The 8,780-nt window shown below is 36.6% G+C and overlaps 1 long non-coding RNA gene across 9 annotated transcripts; it reads left to right on the top strand.

Annotated features, from left to right (window-relative positions):
- Positions 1 to 3,335: 3,335 nt before the first annotated feature.
- LOC130979290 (uncharacterized) lies at positions 3,336 to 7,483 on the top strand. Of its 9 annotated transcripts, XR_009086625.1 has the most exons (9): positions 3,341 to 3,990; positions 4,209 to 4,448; positions 4,533 to 4,588; positions 5,041 to 5,211; positions 5,542 to 5,603; positions 6,011 to 6,118; positions 6,366 to 6,427; positions 7,109 to 7,153; positions 7,248 to 7,483. It is a non-coding gene; the product is annotated as an uncharacterized LOC130979290 (long non-coding RNA). The 9 variants fall into 9 exon arrangements; XR_009086621.1 differs by having other exon boundaries at positions 3,336 to 3,990; positions 4,536 to 5,211; XR_009086620.1 differs by having other exon boundaries at positions 3,336 to 3,990; positions 4,533 to 5,211.
- The last annotated feature ends 1,297 nt before the right edge of the window (positions 7,484 to 8,780 follow it).

Here is an 8,780-nt window from a genome sequence, read left to right as displayed (position 1 = left end):
ATGACACGCAAGGATGACCAGCGATGAGTACGTGCGAATAACGCGTACGCGTGATGTACGCTACCTGCAGATATCACAGAAAATGCTGGGGCCAATTTTGGGCCGAGTTTGGACCCAATTTTTGGCCCAAAAACACAGACTAGAGCCAGGGGACAAGCAGAGACTCAACACACATTCTCTTATACACATCATTTTAGTTTTAGTTTGGAATGTTAGAGAGAATTCTACGATTTCCTCTAGGGTTCTTCGCATTCATAGTTTTAGAGTTCTGTGCTTTTGATTTGGATATTGAGAAGAGTTACTACCTCCATTGAAGTTTCCATTATTCTAGTTTGTTTCCTTATTCCCTACTCTTTTATTGCCCATTAACCCTGTTCAGATACGTATGTTTATGATTTTGGGATTTATTAATGCAAAGTACTATTTTTACCTTTAATTAATTTTCAATTATAATTTTATTTAGCTTATCATCTCTTCTTTTTATTGCCTTCATATGCCTGTGAACGTTGTATTCATTTCAATGGAGTAGATGATAAACCCCTATTTTATGATTCATCTTGTGCTTAAATTGAGTATTTTTATCAACTCTTCACCCACTTATTCATATGAATTTGCATGGTTTTACAATTCCTTCCTTATGATATGACATATGAGAAAACATGTTTCCTATGCTTTAAAAATTTAAATTTAATTATCCTTTATTACCATTCGATGCCGTGATTTGTGTGTTGAGTACTTTCAGGTTTCATAGGGCAGAAATGACCTAAAGGATGGAAAGGAAACATACAAAAATGGAAGGGAATCATAAAATAGAGTTATTGAAGAAACTGGCAGTGACGCGTCCGAGTGGACGACGCGAACGCGTGCTTTGCAAAAAGTGGCATCTGCGCGAACGCATGCATGGCGCGAACGCGTGGCTCATGCGAAACACAGAGGACGCGGATACATGACTGACGCGACCGCGTGGAAGAGCAACACTCCAGATGACGCGACCGCGTGACCCACGTAGACGCGTGATGTGCGCGATCTGTAGAAATTGCAGAAGTCGGTCCAGCAACTGCTCGACCTTTTTTGGTCCAGATCCAAGCCTAGAGAACACAGATTAAAGACTATAAATTGAGGAATCCATCCATTCATCAAGGGAGATGATACAACATACAAACATACATAGTTTTAGGATCTAGATGTAGTTTTTAGAGAGAGAGGTTCTCTCCTCTCTCTTAGGATTAGGATTGGGATTTATCTTGGGATTATTTCTTCATCACAGGTTCAATGTTTCTTTTATTTATTTTCTCAATTTAACTTATGAACTCTTCCCATGTTGGATGTGATTTCTTTTATTAATCATTGAGGTATTTCAGACATATGATTTTTATTTAGTTTCTTATATTCTTGGTTCTAGTTGATTAATTGGTGACTCTTGAGTTATGAAACTCATCGTGATTGATAATTGTTATCTTTGCTGATTGATTTAGATTCCTATAACTCTAGCCTTTCCTCAGGAGTTGACTGGGACTTTAGGTGTTAAATTGATTTGTCCACTTGACTTACCTTCATAGTTAGAGGTTAACTGAGTGGGAGCAAAAATATTATTCTCATCACCATCGATAAGGATAACTAGGATAGGACTTCCAGTTTTCATATCTTGCCAAGAGTTTTATTAGTTATTAATTTATTAATTCCTACAATTTATTTCTCTTGCTCAAAACCTTTTCAAAACCCAAAAATACTGTTTTCCATAACCAATAATTAAACATACTTCCCTGTAATTCCTTGAGAAGACGATCCGAGGTTTGAATACTTCGGTTTATAAATTTTATTGGGATTGTTACTTGTGACAACCAAACGTTTGTACGAAAGGATTTTCTGTTGGTTTAGAAGCTATACTTACAACGCGATTATATTTGTGAAATTCTTTATCGATAGGAAATCCGATCGTCAAACTGGCGCCGTTGTTGGGGAATTGCAAACGTGTGCCTTATTATTGGTTATTTTAAATATTTTTTTTACTTGTTTATTTGTTTTTGTTTTCCCTTCTTAATTCTAACAACTACTATGAGTTCTTACCCCTCTCGCTTTGAGTTTGGTTCCAATTGTGTTGAAAGGAATGAAAGCTATAACAAGAATATGTATTAAGGTCTAAGCAATCAAAGATGGATGGAGCCAAGAGGATATAATCAACCCTTTAGGCAACAACACCTTCCAAGATATCATGACAAAGACCATTCTACAATGCATACCAAGCTGATAGATATGGTTGACCCCCTTGTATTTACTAACAAGCCCCACTCTGTGCTCATAGACCATCCTCTCAACATAGCTTCGAACCACCACACTCACAGGCTCCTTTTCACCATTCACCACCGTATGATCCTTATCCGCCCCAATTTCAATCCAATTACTCCCAAGAAGCACCACTTCCCTATGTACCATGTCCATATCCATCACCTCAAGAATCACAGGCTCACTTCGAAGAATCGGTAGATCAATTTCATGCAACCCTTCATCAACTGGAGGAAGCAATGAATCAATTATCTTCCAGACGTTTGGACACTCAAGGAATTCCCATGGCTTCATGTGGAGAATCTAATGAAGAACGTAGTATAAAGGAAACACTAGAAACTCCAGTGAACAGTAAGGAGCATGACTTTGTACTGGAACAAGTAGAGGAAGCTGTCATTATAGAAGAAGAAGAGTTGATTGAAGACTTAGGAGACGCTGAACCTCCATGGGAATCCATAGTTGTGGAGAATTCCGTCAAGGACGTTACAATTGATGCTAAGGAGGATAGTGCACAACCCTCAAAGCAGGTATCTTATAAAGAACTGGACAGAATAACCCAAGACGCATGTTTCCTTGATGATGATAATCACAAGTCAGGTTCCCCTAGTAATGAACTTGCATCCGCACACTACAAGAAAAAAGGTCTGTCGGCACCCTTTTTTCTTGCCACGCTTTTAAAGCGTGCCCAAAAGTGGTCTATGGGCACACTTTTGCGAGGGTGGCCACTGATTTAGGATTTAGCCAGGCTTTTTTTGTCACGTTTGAAAAACGTGGCCATAGAGAAAAATTGGCACGCTTTTATGAGGGTGGCTACTAATTTGTGATTTGGCCACACGTTTTTTTGTCACGCTTAAAAAGCGTGTCCATAGAAAGAAATCGATACGCTTAAAAAGCGTGACTAATTAGTTTTTCAATGGTCATCTTTTTAAAACGTGCCCATATCTTATGTTTATTTGGGCACCTTAGAAAAACATACCGATAGAATTCTCTCCTTCCAAAATTTAGTTTTCCACCCATTTTTTTCGCACTTCACTTTTTTTTCTAAGTTTTATGTTTTAACCCTAGATTAGAAGTGGTGGTTTCGAAAATCACTTCTAACCCTATCTGGCCGTCACTCACCCTTCTCATCTCTGCAACCCTAACTCCCTCTCCCAACAATGCCGCTGTCTCCCTCTCTCAACCCGTCACAACCCCTCCCTCCAACCCGCCGCAGCATCTACATCCATCCCTCCCTCGTCGCTCATGCCCCACGCTGCCATCTCCCTCTCTCACGAGTGGCGCCAACCATCAGCGCAACTCGTCAGCACCACTCGTCAGGGGCAACCCGTCAGCGCCAACCGTCATTCTGCTAGTGCCAACGTCTCTGGTATTTATAGGAAACGATCGATGGCGTCTCCGTCGAGCTTGGCATCGGATGCATCGTTGGCATCAGCGGTAAAGATTCGATTCATGGTTTAGGGTTTCTCTGAAGTCGCTGCTTGAAAGGTTCGATTCCTTGCCCTTCGTCTTGCTTGAAACCATCGTGAAGGATTGCGAGAAGGATTTCTCTGAAGTCGTTGCTGAGAGGGTTCTTGATGATATGGTTAGGTTAATTGACGATCCTCAAACCGTTTTAATAACCGCAACAAGGCGTTAATCATGATTGAGGCTTGAGGCGAATCCACCATCGAGCTTCACTATCTCCCTGTTTATGAAGAAACTTACAAGGTACTACTACCTTCTTTTTCCTATTTCATGCATATCTGCTTCATTGTTAAGTTGAAGCCAAGGGACAATTTCTGATAATCATATCATGCCTAGAAACTAGAAACTCAAAATCCTAGGCTAAATTGATTGGGTTAGTTACTAGCTCTAGCTGTTGAATTTGCTAGTGTGGGTTATTGTTAGTGTTATTGTTGATTGCTTATTTCCATTTTGTTGTTCAGAGTCTGAAATCAAGGGGTATTCGGTTCCCTGGCCGTCACAACGAGAGCTTGGCGCCTATTTTCACTCCTCCGCGTTCGGTGTCTGAGGTTGAACTTGATCTTCCACGCTAGACTCAGCATGATGATATTCCTGTGCAGAGTTTTACTCCTGAACAAACTAAGGAAGCTTTTGATGTTGCTAGAAACAGCATTGAGCTTCTTTCTATTGTGTTGTCTTCTCCACAACAAGATGTCTTGCAGGTAGATTTTATATATTTAGTTTGGTGTAATATTTGTTAGTATATATAGAAATATGCGTGATAGTGGAAGCATATGTGCACACAGCAGGGTCCAAATTAATTAAAGGTTCCACTATGGAATTAGGTGTCTCTTGTACCTGGGTGAGTGAACAAACTCAGCTTTCATTCATGTGCCTTGTTCAAAATGTGATTTTTTTTTACGCTATGGAAGCTTTATAATGTGCCTACATGATTGCATAGTTTCTGTTTTATGAGGCTGTGTCTGTGTCTGTGTTCTTTTTGTCGGTGGCTTTTTCTTTCTATTGATTGGAACTCATTTTTTCTCTTTTTTTTGGTGTGTCTTTCTCTGTTTGTTCTTGATTCATGCGTAGTAATTGAATTGTTCATTAGAGACTATTAATACCAAATTGTAATTGTCTCAATATGTGACTCACACTACTGTTTTGTGATTAAATTTAATCTTAGTAATTCTTATCTGATTGATTACTATGGATTAATTTGGTTGTTGGAGAAATATTAGGTGTTAATTCTAGACATTTCACATTAGATTATTTTGAGAGTGAAGTGTTTATTGGTTGACTTTATCTCTGTAGAGTGCATGGCTGTAAAAGATTGCTCTTTTTTCCTATCAACAAGGATGTCTGGGTGTGTTCCATTTGATTTTACTCATGTCTTATTTTTTCAATTTTCTCATAGATTCATAAAAAAAATGTCACTTTTCTCATAGATTTCATATCTGAAGACTGTCCCTGCTAATGCTTCAGGTATGGATCTCTCCTATTTCAATCTGGGTACATTCCTCTCTTTCTCAAATCCATTGTTTTCAACTTCTCTTTTCTTTTTTTGTCATCGGGTTCACTTCAAAACTGGACTTTTTTCTTTGCCCCATTATATGGATTCGTGTTCATTATGCTAAGAAAAACTCATGAGTTTTCAGCTTCTCAAATCTGTGTTTAAAACTTTTTTGGGAAGGGAAATGGGTGGTAATGTGGTGATTTAGCTTCATGTGTTTATAAGAGGCAAACTTTTAAGGATATTGTGGGATTTCAAATTCAGAGGGCTTTTAGTTAATCATGTTTAACATTTTCTTCTAGGTTTTCAGGTAAAGAGTGTTGGTGTTCTGATCTAGCTTGGTACCAAATCCAACGCTTATGAGGTACTATTTCAGTATTTCTTGCTCCCTTCCTTTTCTTTTGGTTCATCATCTTTATATTAGCAAAAATAGCTAGAAGAAAATGAGAGTGGAAATATTTATTTTTAAATTCATATAATACCCAAAATTAGCTGGTGAATTGGTGATAGCTCTGCCATATTTATTTACTTATTTATTATATATAATTGATAATTGAATTTTTACCTAATAAGATTATATTATAAGGCCCAGTAATGATTTAAGTAAGAAAACTATGTATTCCTTGATCCATGTTATGCTATGCTAATTTTTTGGTCCTTGGAAAGAAAAATAAATAAATAAATAAATAAATAATTCATGTGCTTTCTGAACTAAGCAATCCCCTCTGGTGTTGTAAGCTTATGAGGAATGTGATGTTATGTATGTTTCAGGTGGAGCTCGACATGGATGAGGTGTTTGCCTAGATTACCTTGCTTCCAGGAAGGTTTGGTGACTACTGAATGCTGACTGCTGAAAATGTACCTGCCATGTTATAATTGGTAATGAAACAACTATACTGGCTCAAGTGATTGTGATTCTCATAACATGAAATTGGATTGAATTGGAGACTTTTTTTTAATTAAATAAAAGTTCCATGTAATTTTCAATTTGCCTCCTTTTTAATTTTGGATGTGCCATATGATTCATGACAGTTACTTTTGTTGCCCTTCTTTTTGGTTTTTGTTATTTCATTGTGCAATTTCTAATTTATAACTTGGTTATTATATTTTATTTGCTCTTTCTAAGTGGAGGTGCAGGCTCATGTGGGTTACAAGGATTTGCGCCAGATGGATCCTCTTCTCTTTTGGGTATGTCTTTGATTTTTAGACTTTGACTTGCGTTCAGCTCAAAATTTGATTTTTTTATATGTCTGTCTGTGTTGATCGTTAGTGTTTGGAATCAACTTTAGTTCAACTAATCTGATTCAATTATATGAAGTGTTTTAGACTTAACTGTACTTTGTTTTGAGTTGAATGGGCTATTTAGAAACTAAGATCTCTTAGTGTTGATTGATTTTATTTTTGTTTTATCTCGTTTTCCTTTTTGGTGGTATTATTTTTCTTAGCTAAGATCTTAGTCAACTTTGTAAATTCCCCTTGAACTTAGGTAGGGTGATGTAATGCATAGATGCATATCATCACTAAATTTTGATCCCCCCTCCTTCCCGTGTTCTTTCTCTCTTAAGTTGTTGTGTTTATTTGATTTTTTGAATTAAGATCTTATTTAAGTTAGGTTAGGTGATACTACTAGCTAGTACATATTGATTGTGGTTAGGTCACTTTATCTTGTTTATGACACAGGACGTTGATTGGCATTAGAGTTTGTCTAATCATTTATTTCATTTGATCTAATTTGTTCTTTTTAAGCACGGTTGATTTGGCATTAGAGTGAATGTAATGTAATCATTGCTTTAACTTACTTGTTACGTTGTAATATAAATCTCAAAAAGAAAGTGTAAAAACTAAAAACTGAATGGGTAAAAACTTCAGTGGTTAGGTGAGGAAAAGGAGCAAATGGCTCAGATCTTGTTGCAGGTATGTATTATTATAAAAAGGGGCTACTAGTTTTTATTACTAAGTGACAAATTTGACATGGTTGGAATTAGTACTGATTTTGCAATTTGTATAGTTCTCATGTATACAGGTTACTGTTGCCCAACAGCTTCTCCACCTCCAACAGCTATACAAGAGTTGTGTGCAACCATTCGTGTTCTACAAATTAGTCCGGATGTTGTTTAGGAATTAGATTGGATTTTTTCTAATTTAGATTTGTAATTTTTTTAAATGTGTATTTTGGAAGTTGAATTTATTTTTTCTTAAATGTTTTATTCATGTTTTATCATGTACATAGTTCATATAAATCAATGGAAGATTAGTTTTTTAGTATTTTATTTTATTTGAAAGATTAACTTATAGTATTTCTATTTTTCTTATTTTTTCTTTTTTTATCTGAAAAAAGGATTAGGCCACGCTTTTAAAGTGTAACATGTTTTTAATCTTTGGCACGCTTTAAAAGTGTGGCTGTATACCCATCTTTCGGCACACTTTAAAAGTGTGGATGTATACACATCTTTCGGCATGCTTTAAAAGCGTGGCTGTATATTCATCTTTTGGCACGCTTTTAAAGCGTGTCGATAGGTTAATACATATCGCCAAGCGTGGCAAGAGTTAAAAGCGTGGCAAAAAGAAAAGCGTGCCGATAGATCCACAAAAGCGTGGCGATAGAGCAACCGGCACGCTCGCAGATGTGACCCTTTCAAAAACGTGCCGATAGCTCAAAGCGGGGCGGAGCTCTGACCAATTGAACTACAATCCCAGGAAAGGGGCGTACAGCATAGAAATTCTTATGCTTTCATTCAAACCTTTTGTTTTTATTATTTTAGATTATAGAATCGTTTGCTTTAATTAACTGACATAGACGTATCATATATCCATTATTTTTATTATTCAATTATATAAATAGATATATTTATTGAATTGATATATCAATACGCACTTTAGAGATCGACATGGATTACTTGTAATCCCTTCATTCATTATTGCCAAATCAATTGAAAAATGAATCCATCAATACAAAAGAAATTAAATAAAGAAAGAGTCTTTTTTTTTATCTTTTTTTTATTTAATCGTTTTTTATATTATACTTAGAGATCCTAATAAGGATCTAGATCATTAACAAGATTTGAATTTTATATGTATATATGGTCCGTAAAAAAAGATCCCTAAAGATTTATCACATTTTATTTTCTCCCATATCTGAGCATATCGGCCATTTCCGGAGAACAACAAATGGTTATATCTTTTTATGGTGGATCGGCAAATTATTGGGCCGAGCTGGATTTGAACCAGCGTACGCGAAAAGCTGTCGGCACCCTTTTTAGCACTTTTCGGCACGCTTTAAAAGCGTGGCAGAAAGCTTATTTTCTTGTAGTGGCAAGTGAATTCTTTGAGACAGAAGAATCTTTCCCGAGTGAATACGAAGATGATGCTAAGGTAGATTTTTCTCAACCTCCAACTTATGACTTGAGTGATGATGAGGAAGATATCGAGGACTTTGATCAAGACATGGTCGACATTGAAGAAGTTTGCAAAGAAGTGGAGGAATTCACAGAAGAACACAAGGGAGTAGAGCTTGCAAAACCACTGGAAACACCTATCCTAA

The sequence above is a fragment of the Arachis stenosperma genome, chromosome 5 (assembly GCF_014773155.1).
Source record: "Arachis stenosperma cultivar V10309 chromosome 5, arast.V10309.gnm1.PFL2, whole genome shotgun sequence".
In the NCBI taxonomy this organism is placed as follows: domain Eukaryota; kingdom Viridiplantae; phylum Streptophyta; class Magnoliopsida; order Fabales; family Fabaceae; genus Arachis; species Arachis stenosperma.
Note: the sequence above shows the minus strand (reverse complement) of the source record. Positions and strands in the feature narration are given on the sequence as shown.